We start from the raw sequence: 16,911 nt of genomic DNA on the forward strand, positions 1-16,911 counted from the left end.
GTGCCAGAAGCCAGGGCAGGGAGCGGTGTATAGGAAGCAGGGGAGCCGGCCTGGAGCAGGGCTGCCGACGGGCGCCGGGAGTGGGGACCGGGCCGCCTGGGGACCGCAGGTGGTGGAGGCTGGAGACCGTGGAGCGGGGGATGTCTGCCAGAGGAGCCGGGGAGCGAAGCAGGGAAGCCGGGGAGCGTGGCAGGTGAGCCGGGGGGCAGAGCAGGGGACCCGGAGAGCGTGACAATAGGTTTCCAAAAGGTTAGAATTCTGAAAAGATTCCCTCCATACTTTTCTGAAGATGGTGCTCTAGTGTATTCAAGCGATGTTCCTGTGCTGATGGAAAATGTAACATTAAGTACAATGTGAGCGAGTGGAGACACGTCATTGTTTCATCCAAAAAGTCTGAAAGCTGTGCTACTGCTCAATGGCAGTAAGTATTCTTCAGTGTGTGTAGGGCATGTGTCGCGGGCAGAGGGGCCACGCACGCTACGCTCGGGTTCGGGGACTTCTGCTGCTGCTGCTGCTCGGTGGCTCGAGCGGAGGGCCAGATCCGGGGACTCGAGCAGCGCTCCTCGCCCACGAGTGAAAAGGGGGTGGTTTGTTTGGGGAGATAGTTAGTGACGTCACCCACAGGTCGTGGTGATAATGGGCACCACCACTGCTGGTGACGGGGATCCCGGGAGCGATGGCAGGGAGCAGCTAGGATGTTGGTTCCCCCTCCGTGGGTAGGGGTTGGTGATCCCGGGGCCCGGTGGCGGTACGGGGAGGCTGGATGGCTGGGGTGTACGTACCGAGGGAGCCCGTTTGCCCGCAGGCGCTGGCCCTTGGATCTCTAGCCTATGGCGGTGGCTTTTTATCCTCACGGTGTGGACGGTTGCCTTCTGTCGGGTCTTGGGTGTTAGGGAACCCCTGGGATTCCGGTCACTCTCGGATTTGACCATTGTCGGCGGCTCCTAGCCTGGTCAGGGTCCAATGGCCCTGCCTTTGTGCTTGGTACAGATCCGCTCACCGGTTCAGTTCCCTTCGGGTCACCGCCCGTCCCCGGTCCTACGGTTCAGCTGACTTGTACCACCTCCTGCAGACGGCCACCACCGTCTGCCGACCTTGCTGACAGTGCCTGGGCTCCTACCCAGACACTAACAGTTTCTGTCCTCTCACTTTCCACTACAAAACTAAACTAACTGCTTTTTCCCGCCTCCAGGCCTGTGAACTCCTCGGTGGGTGGGGCCAACCGCCTGGCTCCGCCCCACCTGGTGTGGACATCAGACCCTGGAGGAGGCAACAAGGATTTTGTGTGACTGATGTAGACTATCCAGGGGAGGGGGTGTGTGTGATTTTGTGTTTGTGACTACCTGGCTAGTCCAGGGCGTCACACATGCTATGCACTTGGAAGAAAGCTGTGAGAATTTAGACTTTATTCTCAAGAAACTTAACTACAAGGAGCATGGATGGTCAATATGTGGTGGTCTAAAAATGTTCTCATTGCTTCTTGGGCAGCAAGGAGGATATATTAAATACCCATGCTGTTCTGCCTCATGGCAGCCTGCTAATAGTCATTCATTAAAATTTCTGTTACAACCCCTAGAGGTCATTGTTATTCTTTTGAATTGCTGAGTTTCCCTTTAAGCTAAATGTATTCTGGGTAAGGAATGCCTCCCTGAGCTGAGAAGAAGCCTGCAGCCATTTTCTCTTTGGATTTGTCAGGAAAGGACATGCCGACTTACCTCTCTGTACATTCACCCCTGCCTAGTGTAATCCGGTGAGCAAAGCAAATTACATGTGTTAGTGATAGAATCCTAGATGGAAGAGTGTAGTAAATGCATTGTACATTGTACTTCTACACCTTTAGTGTCATCCCTGTCTTGTTTGTCTAGATAAGATTTCTATGTATTGCAGATGCAGTGACCTTTCACCTACATTCTCGTAAGAACTGCATCTCATGTACTGTTATGCTATGTTAACTCTGTATTAACACTGTACTGACTGTAATCATTTTCTTGTTATAGTTTTTACCCGTATAAAACAGTATCTTGGATATACCGTATTCTGTCTTCAACTGCATCTTGGATATTCCTATATTCACTGTATATTCCATGTATACTGCAATCAAGTTCACGTTACCAGCTAATAAATCAAGGCTATTGAACTCCACAGTCTGTTTATTTGAAATGTGAACTAGGGTTTAGCTGTATGCTAGAGATTCACAGCATTACGTAAAAGAAGGCAGAACACATGCTTTTTGTGTGAATTGGAAAGCCAGGTTAGGACTCTTCACTGGAGCAAAAAAAATTGGCCAACAAGAACATCTTTGTAACCGGGACTCAAGAACATTGTTGCATAAAGCTTAGTTGATCCCACCTAAAGTTCTCTTGCCACCACTCCACTGTAAGCTTGGACTGATGAAGCTGTTTGTGAAAGCGCTACTGAAAGAAGGAGAGATGTTTAAGTACCTGTGTACCAAGTTTCAGGGACTGTCAGAATCAAGTCTGAAGGAAGGTGTGATGCCCTGGCAAAACCAGGTAGTTACAGATAGGCCCCCGCACAACACCTTTCCTCACTTAGGAAACACACAGCCGACCTGAAACCCTAGTCACCTAGGACCCTGAAGCCAGGACCGAAAACAGCGGCCTAGCTAATTAAATGATTGAGGGCAGGATTATAGGTCCTATCCCACCTAAAGTCCCTCAAAGAAGACAACAGCCCACTGATAGGGATAAGGCCACCGCCAGGGCCCTTAGATCCCACGGGCCAGCGCCTGCGGGCACGGCTCCTTAGGCCATATCCAGCCGGGAGCGGACTCCTGAGTTCCAGACCAGGCAGTCCACCATACACAAAAACAAGTGCAGAGTAAAGGACAGCGACCACCAGCCTGGGTGGGGGACCTGAATGCAACCGGCCGGGGCGGCAGGCCACCAGCACCTTTGGTTTACCGAAAGACTCGTGTGATTCATTTACTGTGAGTAACCAAACATCCCCCTGCTTGCTCAGGCGCGCCGGCCCTTGCCATCACCATACCCTGCACAAAGACACTGGGCCCCGGGGCAATCATCCCTACACACGGAGGGGTTAACATCCAGCTGCCACTACATCTCTCCCGGGTATCCCATAACGGCAGCGGTGGTGTCCCACCTCACCACACACCGTTGGTGGCGTCACAAACTTAATACGGCCTAGCCCATACATCTACATTCCTCCTTTTATTCGACATGTCCGCGAGACCCCCGGGTCGAGCCACTCTCTTAGAAGGTCTGGATCCGACCAACGGCGGCTGCTGGCACAGGGGCAGCACAAAAGCATTTTTGTGGGTTCGGATATTCAGAAACCCATGAATGAAGGATGACGTGTTTTAAACAATAATGAAAACTGTTGAAAAAAGGGCTTGGGACTCTTTGAAAGAAGCAATAAATACGTTTCTAGGTAACAACAAAGAATCAAAATTTAAGTCCATCGTGGAGAACATGCTGAAACGTTTCAAAGCCTTGGGTTGTCTAATGAATTTGAAGTTACATTTTTTACATTCCTATTTGGACTACTTGTCTGAAAACCTTGGTGCTGGTGGGAAGAACAAGAAGGTTTTCATCGGAATATCAAGGAGATGGAACGACGATACCAAAGTAAATGAAACGTGAACATGATTGCCGGATGCTTCACAGAGAAGATCCACAGGCCTTCTATAAGAGAAAAGGGGGATCTAGAGAAAAGGAAAAAGTGCAAGAATAAATTTCTAATAAAGTTGCAGAATGACTGTACAATAAATAAATGTATTTTATATATAAAATTGTGAATATTTTTGGTTACAATAAGTATTTTTCTTGTTCATGTCACTTGTATGTAACTTCACACATGGATTGTACAAAATCAATATTTGATGGTTAAAAAAAAATATTTATTTTTTTTTTTAAATCAGGACATTAGAAAACATAATAATCAGTCACTGGATTTGAAGTTTCATAAACCAAAATTTTACATAGCTGTGTAATTTGTCGGGCACCCACCGACAATAGAATAGCGCCAGATTTAGGAAGCTGGCTGAGGTCTGCAAAGTCTGTAGCCAGGTGACAAAATTGTCCAACCTGGGTTTCTTCCTTAAGTAGTCTCTGGTATGATGATATGGTATAATCCTGGCAGCCGGAGTCGAAATCCCTAGATTGCGGTTATGATCTCCAATCGGAATTGGAGCCCCTAGATTGAAGCCATGTAGCCAAGTGATCCTCTAGTTGAAGCCAAAGTCCCTAGACCGAGTCCACAAGGCATCCTGGTTCTGATCCCCTAGCCAGCTCCTAAGAGCATAGACTAGATCATGCAACATCCATCAACAACCTGGTGACTCCAAGAAGTCCCCTTTTATAGCCATAACCTTCCCTTAGGATATACTGTGCCCTTATCAGATTGGTTGTACAAGGTTGCTTCTCTTATTGGATGGATTTCAAGCTGCATGGATAATGTTCATTTAAATGATGTGGATAGAAAGACTGAAGATATCTACATGTAGTCTGAAATCCATCATGAATCAATACTATTTTACACAGTCATAAGCAGCCCATGGGCATTCACCTGCATTCAAACCAATAACAGCTCATAGACCAGACAATCCATCTACCACTGGACCAAAGACAGGAAGTTAAATCCACTGCCTGCGGTAACCAACTTAATCCTATAGGCTACTCACACAACAAACCCAACAGAAAGGAAAAAAACATGGCTTCGATTATCCATCCAATGAAAACGCATAACCATTGTGAGCCATTGGACAATGCAATTGGACACTTGGTGACATGGTGCACGGCCCAATGAATCAAGTCTTTACTTCATATTCACGGTTTAAGCCCTTGGGTTCTAATATGCCCAGAGTACATATCCAGAAAGATTCTCTTTCTTTGAGCTAAACACAAGTCAACAATACATTGTAAGCAGATTCTATTACCAGTCCCACACCATTTTGTGACGCATAATCACACAGTGATCCAATTAAGATTCCAAGTCATCGAACATGTCCAAGCCATACGCAGAGGAGGCAATAGAATTAGGAAGCTCAAAGAAAGGGAATCTTTCTGGATATATACTCTGGGCACATTGGAACCCAAAGGCTTAAACCATGAATATGAAGTACAGACTTGATTCATTGGGCCATGCATGGACATAATGGACATAATTCTAATAGGCAGGACAGGTAATAAGGAGCACAAGTTATATGCTAAAATGTGTTGTGTGACAAGACAGACACAGGAAAGGACATGATAACAGGTGTAGGGACCAACAAGGTGAGACAAGGGGTATCAGGATAGGGTCAAGTAGGTATGAATGTAGTAATGGGGCAGGCATAGAGAATTGTATGTGAATGTGAATTACAATAAATCACTAAGGAAAGGAATATGTGAGTGTGTGCCTAATGTAAACTAATATTGTACTGGCAAAATTATAGATGGAAAGGGAGAAGGGGAGGGGGGAGAGAGGAGGCTGTAATTGACTACAAGGGTATGAGTTATGAGTGATCATAGGGATAGTGTTACATAAGTGGAAATACCTATGGAGGACCGGATGTGTAAGCGCATACCTTATACAAACCTATAGAGTGCTGATGGGTGAGAGTGTGATGTTAGATATAAGACATCCTATAGTGAATAGTGAGCCGTAATCAAGTGCAACAGGGATATTTCACGTGACTATGGGAACCTGGAAGGTAAAGAAAGGGGAGAAAAAACTGTTAGACAAGGTAATCAGACATAATGTAACCAGTTGATCAGACATGATCACCTGGTTTGAGACCCCCTGCCTTACACTATATAGATATCATGTTCATTCCCCATCTATCTTGCTCAGGAGAGCATCTCCCTCCCCCGGCACCAAGAGCAGCTCATACTGAATTGTTACATTGACTAGTAACACTGCACACAGAAATGCACCTTAATATTCCACTGTTAACCCTTTCCTCCCAGCAGTAACACACAACTCACCTTGATATCATGGTGATTTATGGTCAGAATGACTTCAATGCGATCAGTGATTTCTATTCTAGCTCTGCTCACATAGATTTTATATCCACACTCAACTATAGGCCGTTCTTCATATTTTGGGGGCTTTTAGTCAGATATACTAGTTTGTGCCTGTATAGTATTGGTGTAGATGGGAGTGTAGGGCATGGGTTACATGGCACTGTGGTGGAATACTGATGGGAGGTATTGGTGCTGTGTTTGATGCTTCTACTGGGTATTTTCCTACAAATACTGGAACAGCTCACTGCTTAGAATGATCCTTCCCAGCTCTATAATATATTATATATACCCCACAATGCAGGCTCACACACACATTTGTCTCAAGTGTGTTGTAGGGACACAGATACAGTCTTGGTCATGTGACTAAAGGCTACTTTACACACTGCGATATCGGTCCCGATATCGCTAGTGTGGGTACCTGCCCCCATCTGTTGCGCGACACGGGCAAATCGTTGCCCATGCCGCACAACACCGACCAGACCCGTCACACATACTTACCTGCCCGGCGACGTCGCTGTGTCCGGCGAACCGCCTCCTTTCTAAGGGGGCGGTCCGTGCGGCGTCACAGCGACGTCACTGAGCGACGGCCCAATAGCAGCGGAGGGGCGGAGATGAGTGGCCGGAACATCCCGCCCACCTCCTTCCTTCCTCATAGCGGCTGGGAGGCAGGTAAGGAGAGGTTCCTCGTTTCTGCGGTGTCACACGGAGCGATGTGTGCTACCGCAGGAGTGACGAACTACATCGTTACTGCTGCAGTAACGATAATCGAGAATGGAGACCCATGTCACCGATGAGCGATTTTGCACGTTTTTGCAACGATGCAAAATCGCTCATCGGTATCACACGCAGCAACATCGCTAATGCGGCCGGATGTGCGTCACAAATTCCGTGACCCCAACGACTCCGCATTAGCGATGTCGCAGCGTGTAAAGCCCCCTTTAGTGGGAGTGGTGTACAGGGTCTTAGCAGTAAAGAGTATTCCATATTTCTGCCAGATACCCACAGAGATATTGAAATCTGAAAAAAGAGACTTCTGCTCATTGAAGGTAAGAACTACTCACATAGCGTTCAACTCCACAGCAAACGAGTGCTCTAGCACTGGCATCTCAGCAGGGATATTCCCCTACTACACATGTGTGTCTAGGTCACTGTGACAGTTTACAGGACATAACTCAGGGCACCTAGACAGAAGGCAGAGGGACTACTTTCTATTTCTGGTGTAGAGCATATATATATATTTATACTATTACATGGGACACATGTACCTTGTATTACCATTATTCGCTGTATATGAACCCCTTTTCTCCGGGCATTATTTGTCTATAGCATTTTTCACGAACCTGAGGCAACTGAGAACCCTTCAGTGAAGGAATTCCACTAACCCTCACAATACCTACCAGGGGCCTCCCTGCAGTAACTCAGGTAGTTGTACCCATTCTCTTTCCGCATTCTATGTGTTCTTCTTCTTTCTTCTTTTTTTTCTTTTTTCTTCTTTTTATTTCTATCATGTAGTTCAGGGGTTTATAGATATATGTCCTGCATCTCATATTTCCTTTAGTGGTGCTTCTTACCCATTCTCATATCATTTACCCTAGTATTTCATGATCCTGAGGCGACTGAGAACCCTTTAATAAAGGAATCCTTTTTCACCTGAATTGTCAAGTGATACTTACCAGTGACTATCACGTAATGTTACAGGTAGTTCCATTTTCTTCCTCTTCTTTCTCTCCTTTCTTCTTTGTCACACGGTCCATTGTGTTATAGCCCACGTGTCATGATAACACTTGTACCATCTTTTCATTTAGATTCCACCTACAATTATTTACCGATTCCAGTTCTGGAATAGGCTTTCATCATCTACTCACTAGAATTCTCAAGTTCATAAGGTACTGAGACATATACATGTTCACACCATTATAAAGAACAAAGTATAAACATTGAGGTTTTTCTCACACCCATGTTCCTGTGTTCTTTGATATGATATGTGTTCATTTCCTTCACTATATAGGATTGCAAGTTTTCCATTTGTACCTTAATGGCAATGACGCTATACAATTGAACACATATCATCCTGTTATCCATATAGGTGTGTATTTACCTGCTTGACTATTTTTGGTTGTTTGATCCAGAATGTTTCTCCAGATAGGTCATGTGGAAATTTTCTTTCCTCAGTACAAATGTTTTCACTATGGCTTTGGAAAATTTTTTTGTATGTGCATCATGGTCATTTGACCCATTGTACTCTCAAGTAGCAATATATTGTACTGTTATGTTGTACTATGTACTAATTACGTGTTTATATGGTTTTGTAACCCTTTATGATCTTAGATAACTTTATCCTTGATAAAGACCTAAAAACAAGCTCGAAACGTTGGATGAATTATCCTTTTGCACAAATAAAGAATTTTCAGCATTCTAAGAGTTCTTTTCTTACGTTATTGATCACTATAGTGTGCCAGAGCTATTTCTATTGAATTGACTCTTATTTTTTCTGAGCACCTGCTATATACACAGTGAGCCAGACATATTCAATTTTCATTCAGAAGGCAGAGGGAAGCCTTAGCAGCTGAGCCTATATCTTGGCTTGTGAGCATTAGAACAGGCCGGCGATTACAGGGTAACATGAAAAATGTCCAGCTTGCATTATGACTAGAACATGACAATATCCTTTTAAGTACTAACCTATGATGCGTTCCTAAGTAGTTGATGTTATATGTTCTACATTTCATTTTCTGCATACTTTACAAGTAGTAGAATTTGCTTTGATATAGGCAACTGGATTTTCACAATGAAAAGGCAAAGGATAACGCCCGAAAAAGACGCCATACATTATGTCAGTGCCATCACTGACAAACCTGGATTGACCATGAAATACATCAATCCCCTTAAAGGTGAGTTAAAACAAGTTTTAACTAAATTGCCTTAATATTGTCATGCATTAGAATGACTGTCTTAGGTAATGATAAATATTTTCTACAGGAAGAGGAGTGTTTGCTGAAACTGAAATCGAAAAAGGGAGTTTTGTTGCAGAATATCGAGGTGAGCTCACGTATGCACTTACGATGGTAGACAACTACTCGAGATTTATGGTTGTGGTACAAGTCAAAGATCTAATGGCCCATACTGCAGCGAAGGTCTTCCAAGCACACTTATGCAGACCTCATGGCTACTCAGAGAGAGTCCTCACAGATCAAGGCACTGCCTTTGAAGCGGAAATCTTCAAGTGATTTATAGAGGGTTAACAATACGTTGGGATCACCGGATCTAATCTCCCTTTTTATACACCCTAAAATCTTGTTTGCTTTAGAATAAACAATAACATCATAAAGGTATAAGATGACGCCATTATTAGCGTCACCATACCGCTACTCTGCCTTCTAAAACGGTCTCTGCTCAAAACCAAACATGATGCATTGCAGGCGGAGCGCGATGAGTTGCAGCAAGAAACAGTAGTGGGTGTGGGTGATAACACACAGCCCAGCCTCGTCTCATCACAACGTGCAGTGGAGGGCTATGACGAGGAGGAGGATGAAGACATGGAGCAAATCTCCGGCCAAATTGAGGATATGACATGCACACCAGTCATATCCTCGGTTCAGCGTGGCTGGCCAGAGGACAGGGTAGATGAGGAGGAGGAGGAGGAGGAGGAGGACAGCATGTTCAGTCAACGTGTTGGTCAGGCTACTGAAGTCCTGGCTGTTAAGAGTCTGGCGCACATGGCTGACTTTATGGTAAGCTGCCTGTCTCGTGACCCTCGCTTTAAGAACATCTTGGCCGACAATCATTACTGGTTGGTAACACTGTTAGACCCACGCTACAAGGAGAACTTTATGTCTCTTATTCCCGAGGCGGAGAGGTCAACCAAAATGCAGCAGTTCCGGAAGGCCATAGTCACGGAAGTAGGCAAAGCATTCCCCTCACAAAACGCTAGCGGCATAGGTCAGGAATCAGTGGACAACCAAGGCGTACAGCCGAGAGAGGCACAAGTCCAATCCGCCAGAGGTAGGGGAACAGTCTTTAAGATGTGGGACAGTTTTCTCAGCCCCTCACGTACCACAGCCCCTGAGGTGCGGGGTAGTGCCACAAGAAATCCTAAGTTTGCCCAGATGCTCAAGGAGTACCTTGCAGATCGAACAACTGTACTCCGACATTCCTCTGTGCCTTACAATTATTGGGTATCCAAGGTGGACACGTGGCATGAATTGGCTCTCTACGCCTTGGAAGTCCTGGCCTGCCCTGCCGCTAGCGTTTTGTCAGAGCGTGTTTTTAGTGCCGCAGGTGGAATCATTACAGATAAACGCACCCGCCTGTCAACTGAAAATGCTGACAGGCTGACTCTGATCAAGATGAACAAGGGTTGGATTGGGCCAGACTTCACCACACCACCAGCAAATGAGAGCGGAAATTAAAGTTTGTAACGGGAATTTGCCATGTACCTCCAGTCACCCATGGGTACACACTTCTGGACTTTGGATAATCGCTGGACTGCTCCTCCTTCTCCTCATGCGCCACCATGATGACCGTTACAAGAGTTAGGCCTTTGTTTCAGGTATACCCCCAGTGGTAAATTTTTTCGCCCATTCTTTGCAGAATGGACATTACAACGACAGGAGACCCGCTCCTTTGCAATGGGAACAATGTTTTGAGGCCCTCATGCACGTCTCTATGCAGGGACAACGTGGAGCCTCCCAATTTTTGGCTGCCCTGCCAAAGGGCTATACTATAATACACCCACTAATAAAGGAATCCTTTTTCACTTGAATTGTCAAGTGATACTTACCAGTGACTATCACGTAATGTTACAGGTAGTTGCATTTTCTTCCTCTTCTTTCTCTCCTTTCTTCTTTGTCACACGGTCCATTGTGTTATAGCCCACGTGTCATGATAACACTTGTACCATCTTTTCATTTAGATTCCACCTACAATTATTTACTGATTCCAGTTCTGAAATAGGCTTTCATGATCTACTCACTAGAATTCTCAAGTGCATAAGGTACTGAGACATATACATGTTCACACCATTATAAAGAACAAAGTATAAACATTGAGGTTTTTCTCACACCCATGTTCCTGTGTTCTTTGATATGATATGTGTTCATTTCCTTCACTATATAGGATTGCAAGTTTTCCATTTGTACCTTAATGGCAATGACGCTATACAATTGAACACATATCATCCTGTTATCCATATAGGTGTGTATTTACCTGCTTGACTATTTTTGGTTGTTTGATCCAGAATGTTTCTCCAGATAGGTCATGTGGAAATTTTCTTTCCTCAGTACAAATGTTTTCACTATGGCTTTGGAAAATTTTTTTGTATGTGCATCATGGTCATTTGACCCATTGTACTCTCAAGTAGCAATATATTGTACTGTTATGTTGTACTATGTACTAATTACGTGTTTATATGGTTTTGTAACCCTTTATGATCTTAGATAACTTTATCCTTGATAAAGACCTAAAAACAAGGTCGAAACGTTGGATGAATTATCCTTTTGCACAAATAAAGAATTTTCAGCATTCCAAGAGTTCTTTTCTTACGTTATTGATCACTATAGTGTGCCAGAGCTATTTTTATTGAATTGACTCTTATTTTTTCTGAGCACCTGCTATATACACAGTGACCCAGACATATTCAAGTTTCATTCAGAAGGCAGAGGGAAGCCTTAGCAGCTGAGCCTATATCTTAGCTTGTGAGCATTAGAACAGGCCGGCGATTACAGGGTAACATGAAAAATGTCCAGCTTGCATTATGACTAGAACATGACAATATCCTTTTAAGTACTAACCTATGATGCGTTCCTAAGCAGTTGATGTTATATGTTCTACATTTCATTTTCTGCATACTTTACAAGTAGTAGAATTTGCTTTGATATAGGCAACTGGATTTTCACAATGAAAAGGCAAAGGATAACGCCCGAAAAAGACGCCATACATTATGTCAGTGCCATCACTGACAAACCTGGATTGACCATGAAATACATCAATCCCCTTAAAGGTGAGTTAAAACAAGTTTTAACTAAATTGCCTTAATATTGTCATGCATTAGAATGACTGTCTTAGGTAATGATAAATATTTTCTACAGGAAGAGGAGTGTTTGCTGAAACTGAAATCGAAAAAGGGAGTTTTGTTGCAGAATATCGAGGCGAGCTCACGTATGCACTTACGATGGTAGACAACTACTCGAGATTTATGGTTGTGGTACAAGTCAAAGATCTAATGGCCCATACTGCAGCGAAGGTCTTCCAAGCACACTTATGCAGACCTCATGGCTACTCAGAGAGAGTCCTCACAGATCAAGGCACAGCCTTTGAAGCGGAAATCTTCAAGGACTTCTGCAGCTTTTACCGATGCAGGAAGATGCGCACTACACCCTACCATGCTCAAACCAATGGTTATCAACCTGCTCAGGACTTTACCCCATATTCCAGATGTGGCCTTACAAGTGATTTATAGAGGGGTAACAATACGTTGGGATCACCGGATCTAATCTCCCTTTTTATACACCCTAAAATCTTGTTTGCTTTAGAATAAACAATAACATCATAAAGGTATAGCAGTACCGTTTCAAAGTTTCGGTGTCCCAAGCAGCATTCCATCAGCCTCTGGAAGGTTCCTGGCAAATTGCACAGCTCGAAGGGCATGCTTTTGAACTCGCAGAGACCCATCGGGGTGGCAAAGGCGGTCTTCTCCCGGTCTGCCTCAGCAACGGACACTTGCCAATAGCGACTAGTGAGATCAAGGGTAGAAAAATAATTTGCAGTTCTCAATGCAGCTAGCTATTCCTCTATACAGGGGAGTGGTGCTGTCCTTCTTCTTTAACAGGACCAACGGAGCTGCCCAGAGGCTACAACTGTCACGGATAACCCCAGCCTCCATCATGTTGCTCAACATGTCCTTGGTACACTGGTAATGTGCAGGTAGTTTTGGCTTATATCTCTCTTTGATGGGTGGGTGTGCAGTTGTGGGGATGTAGTGTTTGACCCCTTTTATTCTTCAAAAGTCTAGCGGATGTTTGCTGAAGACTTGCTCGTATTCTTGCACTAGCCTGTAGACCCCCTTCTTGTGATGTGAAGGTGTGGAGTCAGTGCCTACGTGTAATTCCTTACACCACTCCTATGGCTGACTTGGTGAGCTGTCACTGAATGGGTGGGCTGAAGCAATGGTGGATGCTGCTGTTTGGATAGCATGTGTATCTACTGAGAACAGCTTATCAATGGTGGCAAATCGGAGCAGCTTAATCTCTTGCTCTCCGCAGTTCAACACTCTCATGGGCACTCTTCCCTTCCATATTAATGAATAAAACTATGATGTAAATGTAAATAGCATATAGATACCCCACAAATGCAGATAAAAGTAGGTTATGGGAAAAGGGGGAAGAGAGAAACAGGAAAATAGTGGAATAAAGTATACCTTCCAGGTGGGAGAGGAAATGGCAGCACAGCCAATGGAGGTGAAGCAAGGGGAGCCTGCAACTAAAGAGTTGAGAGCGTTATCACATGGTGACTGAGCCTGATTGTAACGGGAGCATAGAGGTGCCGATCCTGTCTTACCTGCGTTGGTGTAGAAGTGGGTGTCCTGTGGTGGAGTCAGCTATGTGCAGTGGTGGCCGTGGGTTCTTTTATGTGCGACCGTAGTAATAGCTGCGCCCACTTCCTGTATGGGAGTGGAATGCAGTGAGGGTAATGGAACGCACGCCTGCGCATTTGTGTTTAACGTCGCGCATGTGCAGAACGGAGAAAAGGCTGCGCTCACTTCCTAATGAAAGGGAGTGAGACGCATCTGGGAAGGGAAGGGAAAAGATTAGGGTTTGGGGATGATGAAAGGGCTTTCTACGGGCAAGGATGGCAAAGGGTGGCAGTGACGGAAAGTCAGGCAGCCTGTCCTGTCCTGTCCTGTCCGTCCGTCTTTTTGTATCATGAATTGGAAAGACTGCAAGGGGGAGGGGAGGTGCTTGTGTCCAAAAGGAGGAGTTATTCAGATTCATTGCAGTGGGCGGCGGCTGCAAAAAGCACCATTCTTCTTGTTTTTGCTCTGCAAAACAGCCTTTTCAAGGGTTGGCTTGGGTGACAAAATGTCTTCTGTAGGCGTGGGTTTGTCTCCCTCTCCCTAAGATGTGTCCGGTATAGGCCAGGGTGCCACTCAAGGCCGTAACCAATTCGGGTTATAGCTTCTCGGCCTTTTGGCTAAGATCAAGTGTAGTTTCGGAGGACGCTACCTTGGTCGGTACTGGAAGGTGCCTGGGATTGCACGTCTGCCGGCCTTGAGGAAGTGTGTGCGCCTTCTGGTGACACATAGCCCTCTTGTGCCTGGACGGTTCCCAGGCAACGGGAGGCGATCACCTTTGTTATTTTGAAGTCCTACTGATAAACAGAAAAAAAAAAAAATTAAATCTGTTCTTATCAGTTTAATATCTGATACGTCCCCTCTCTGGGGACCATATATTAAATGGATTTTTAGAACAAGGAGATGGAAAAAATCTTGCTCTGTCCACTCCACGCATTGACCTGGTATTGCAGTACCTCCAGGACCGGTGCACCCCTTCTTAACCCAGTTTCCAAAAGCAGAACTCAATTCACCTGATTCAAATGAGCCCCATTAGTGAATTGAAAGAAAGCAAAAACTTTATATGCACCTCAATTTGGCCAATTCACTTTTCACACTTTCACCCTTTTTTTTATCTTTCACACCTTTTACTTGCTTTATTGATGCAAAAAGCTGTGCCAAATAGCAAACTCATCTCCACTCAACTTGACCAACTCTGCTATGTCCCGTGCAGTATCTTATTCTCAGTCTTATCTAGATCATTTGCAATTGAATAGAATAGATCCCTTTTGGCTGCTTATGACTGTGTAAAATATGTAATTTTACTGGGCTGGGATGAGAGAATCCATTGAAGCATGGTGTAGGGATTGTGGTTCCTGTGTGCTAAGAAGAGAGGCTGGCACCAGCCAGAAAGCCCCATTGCAGCCAATAATCACTTAATAACTTTTTCAACTTGTCATCATATGGGAGGCCTTCCATTCCTTGTAGTAGTCTAGTTGCCCACCTTTGAACTGACTCTAACTTCTGAATGTCCTTTTTAAAATGTGGAGCCCAAAACTGGTTCCCATATTCCAGATGTAGCCTTACAAGTGATTTATAGAGGTGTAACAATACGTTGGGATCACGGGATCTAATCTCCCTTTTTATACACCCTAAAATCTTGTCCCAAGCAGCATTCCATCAGCCTCTGGAAGGTTCCTGGCGCATTGCACAGCTCGAAGGGCATGCTTTTGAACTCGCAGAGACCCATAGGGGTGGCGAAGGCGGTCTTCTCCCGGTCTGCCTCAGCAACGGACACTTGCCAATAGTGACTAGTGAGATCAAGGGTAGAAAAATAATTTGCAGTTCTCAATGCAGCTAGCAATTCCTCAATACGGGGAGTGGTGCCGTCCTTCTTTTTTAACAGGATCAACAGAGCTGCCCAAAGGCTACAACTGTCACGGATAACCCCAGCCGCCTTCATGTTGCTCAACATGTCCTTGGTACACTGGCAATGTGAAGGTGGTATTGGCTTATAGCTCTCTTTGATGGGTGGGTGTGCACCTGTGGGGATGTGGTGTTGGACCCCTTTTATTCCCCCAAAATCTAGCGGGCTTCCCACCGGTAACCCGCTCCCCAGCTTGGATGGATGCTGAGGGAGCCCCTTTTGCCCGCAGGCTCTGGCCCTGGGAACTGTAGCCTTGGCGGTGACTGTGCTTCCCTCTACGGTGTGAGCTGTTGCCTTCAATCGGGTCTTGACTGCTGGGAAACCCTGGAGGTTCCTGTCGCTAACGGATTTGACCGGTTTTACGGCGACTCCTAGCCTGGTCGGGGTCCGTAGGCCCTGACGGATGGTGCTGGCTTCTCTTCACTCCCCGATCTGGTACCGGCGGGCCACCGCCCATCCCCGGTCCGTACGGTTCACTCCAATCAGCCTCTCCTGCAGAAGGTCACCACCGTCTGCCAACCTTGCTGAGTGCCCGGGCCACACACCCGGACACGGTCAGTCTCCTCTCCTCTTCACTTCTCTAACTCCAAAACTGATCTCTAATCTGACTCCTTTTCCCGCCTCCAGGACTGTGAACTCCTCGGTGGGTGGGATCAACCGCCTGGCCCACCCCCTGGTGTGGACATCAGCCCCTGGAGGAAGGCAACTAGGATTTGTGTTTAGCTTCGGTGTGCCTAGCCGGAGTGTAGAGTGTGTTGGTGTAGTACCTGTGACGACCTGGCTTGTCCAGGGCGCCACATTCCCCTATAGTAAAATGCAGACCGTCCGCGGGCTGCCCGTCCATCACCGGTTTTATTTTCACAACTGAAAAAGAATAAAACGGTAAAACATGTAAAAGCATCATAAACATTTTACAACGGTACAGCTTCCGCTCTTCTCCCACCCAAACAACCTGGCCCTGATGCTGCCCCTAAGAAGCGGGCAGCACCCCTTGACCCCAGTCCAGCACCAAGTTGCCCGAGCGGGTTCTGTCTCTTTCAGGGGGCCCACGTCCAAGGGGACCCCTGAACCCCCGGAGGATCGCCACCGGTTACGGTAGTGGCGGGCCTAGGCCATCCCTTTCCTCCAGGCCCATCCTCCCAAATCAGCCTCTCCGGAGGCGGTAACGGTGTCAAGCCAACAAACATTTTTATTTACATTGCACTAAGTTTGTGGTTGCCCTGCAAGTTCTCGGGCTTGCCCGTAAGCAGTTCCTTACGCAATGGTTGCACAGTCCCTACGGGGACAACAGTTGCCGGCAACGGCCGGTTTAATCACGGTTCAATCAGGTAAACTTCTTTGGTTGATCATCTTTACTTATCATTTAAAACTTTCAAACTGGTACACTCAACACATAAAGCCCCCCCCTTTTAAAGAGTAGTTTCCCTGTACCTAAGTGGGGGTCTACCTAGGTT

The 16,911-nt window shown here is 45.8% G+C and overlaps 1 pseudogene; it reads left to right on the forward strand.

The window, feature by feature from the left end:
* The first annotated feature begins 14,322 nt into the window (after positions 1-14,322).
* On the forward strand, positions 14,323-14,529 carry LOC142280566 (U2 spliceosomal RNA; annotated as a pseudogene).
* The last annotated feature ends 2,382 nt before the right edge of the window (positions 14,530-16,911 follow it).

The sequence above is a fragment of the Anomaloglossus baeobatrachus genome, unplaced genomic scaffold, assembly GCF_048569485.1.
Source record: "Anomaloglossus baeobatrachus isolate aAnoBae1 unplaced genomic scaffold, aAnoBae1.hap1 Scaffold_457, whole genome shotgun sequence".
Classification (NCBI taxonomy): Eukaryota; Metazoa; Chordata; class Amphibia; order Anura; family Aromobatidae; genus Anomaloglossus; species Anomaloglossus baeobatrachus.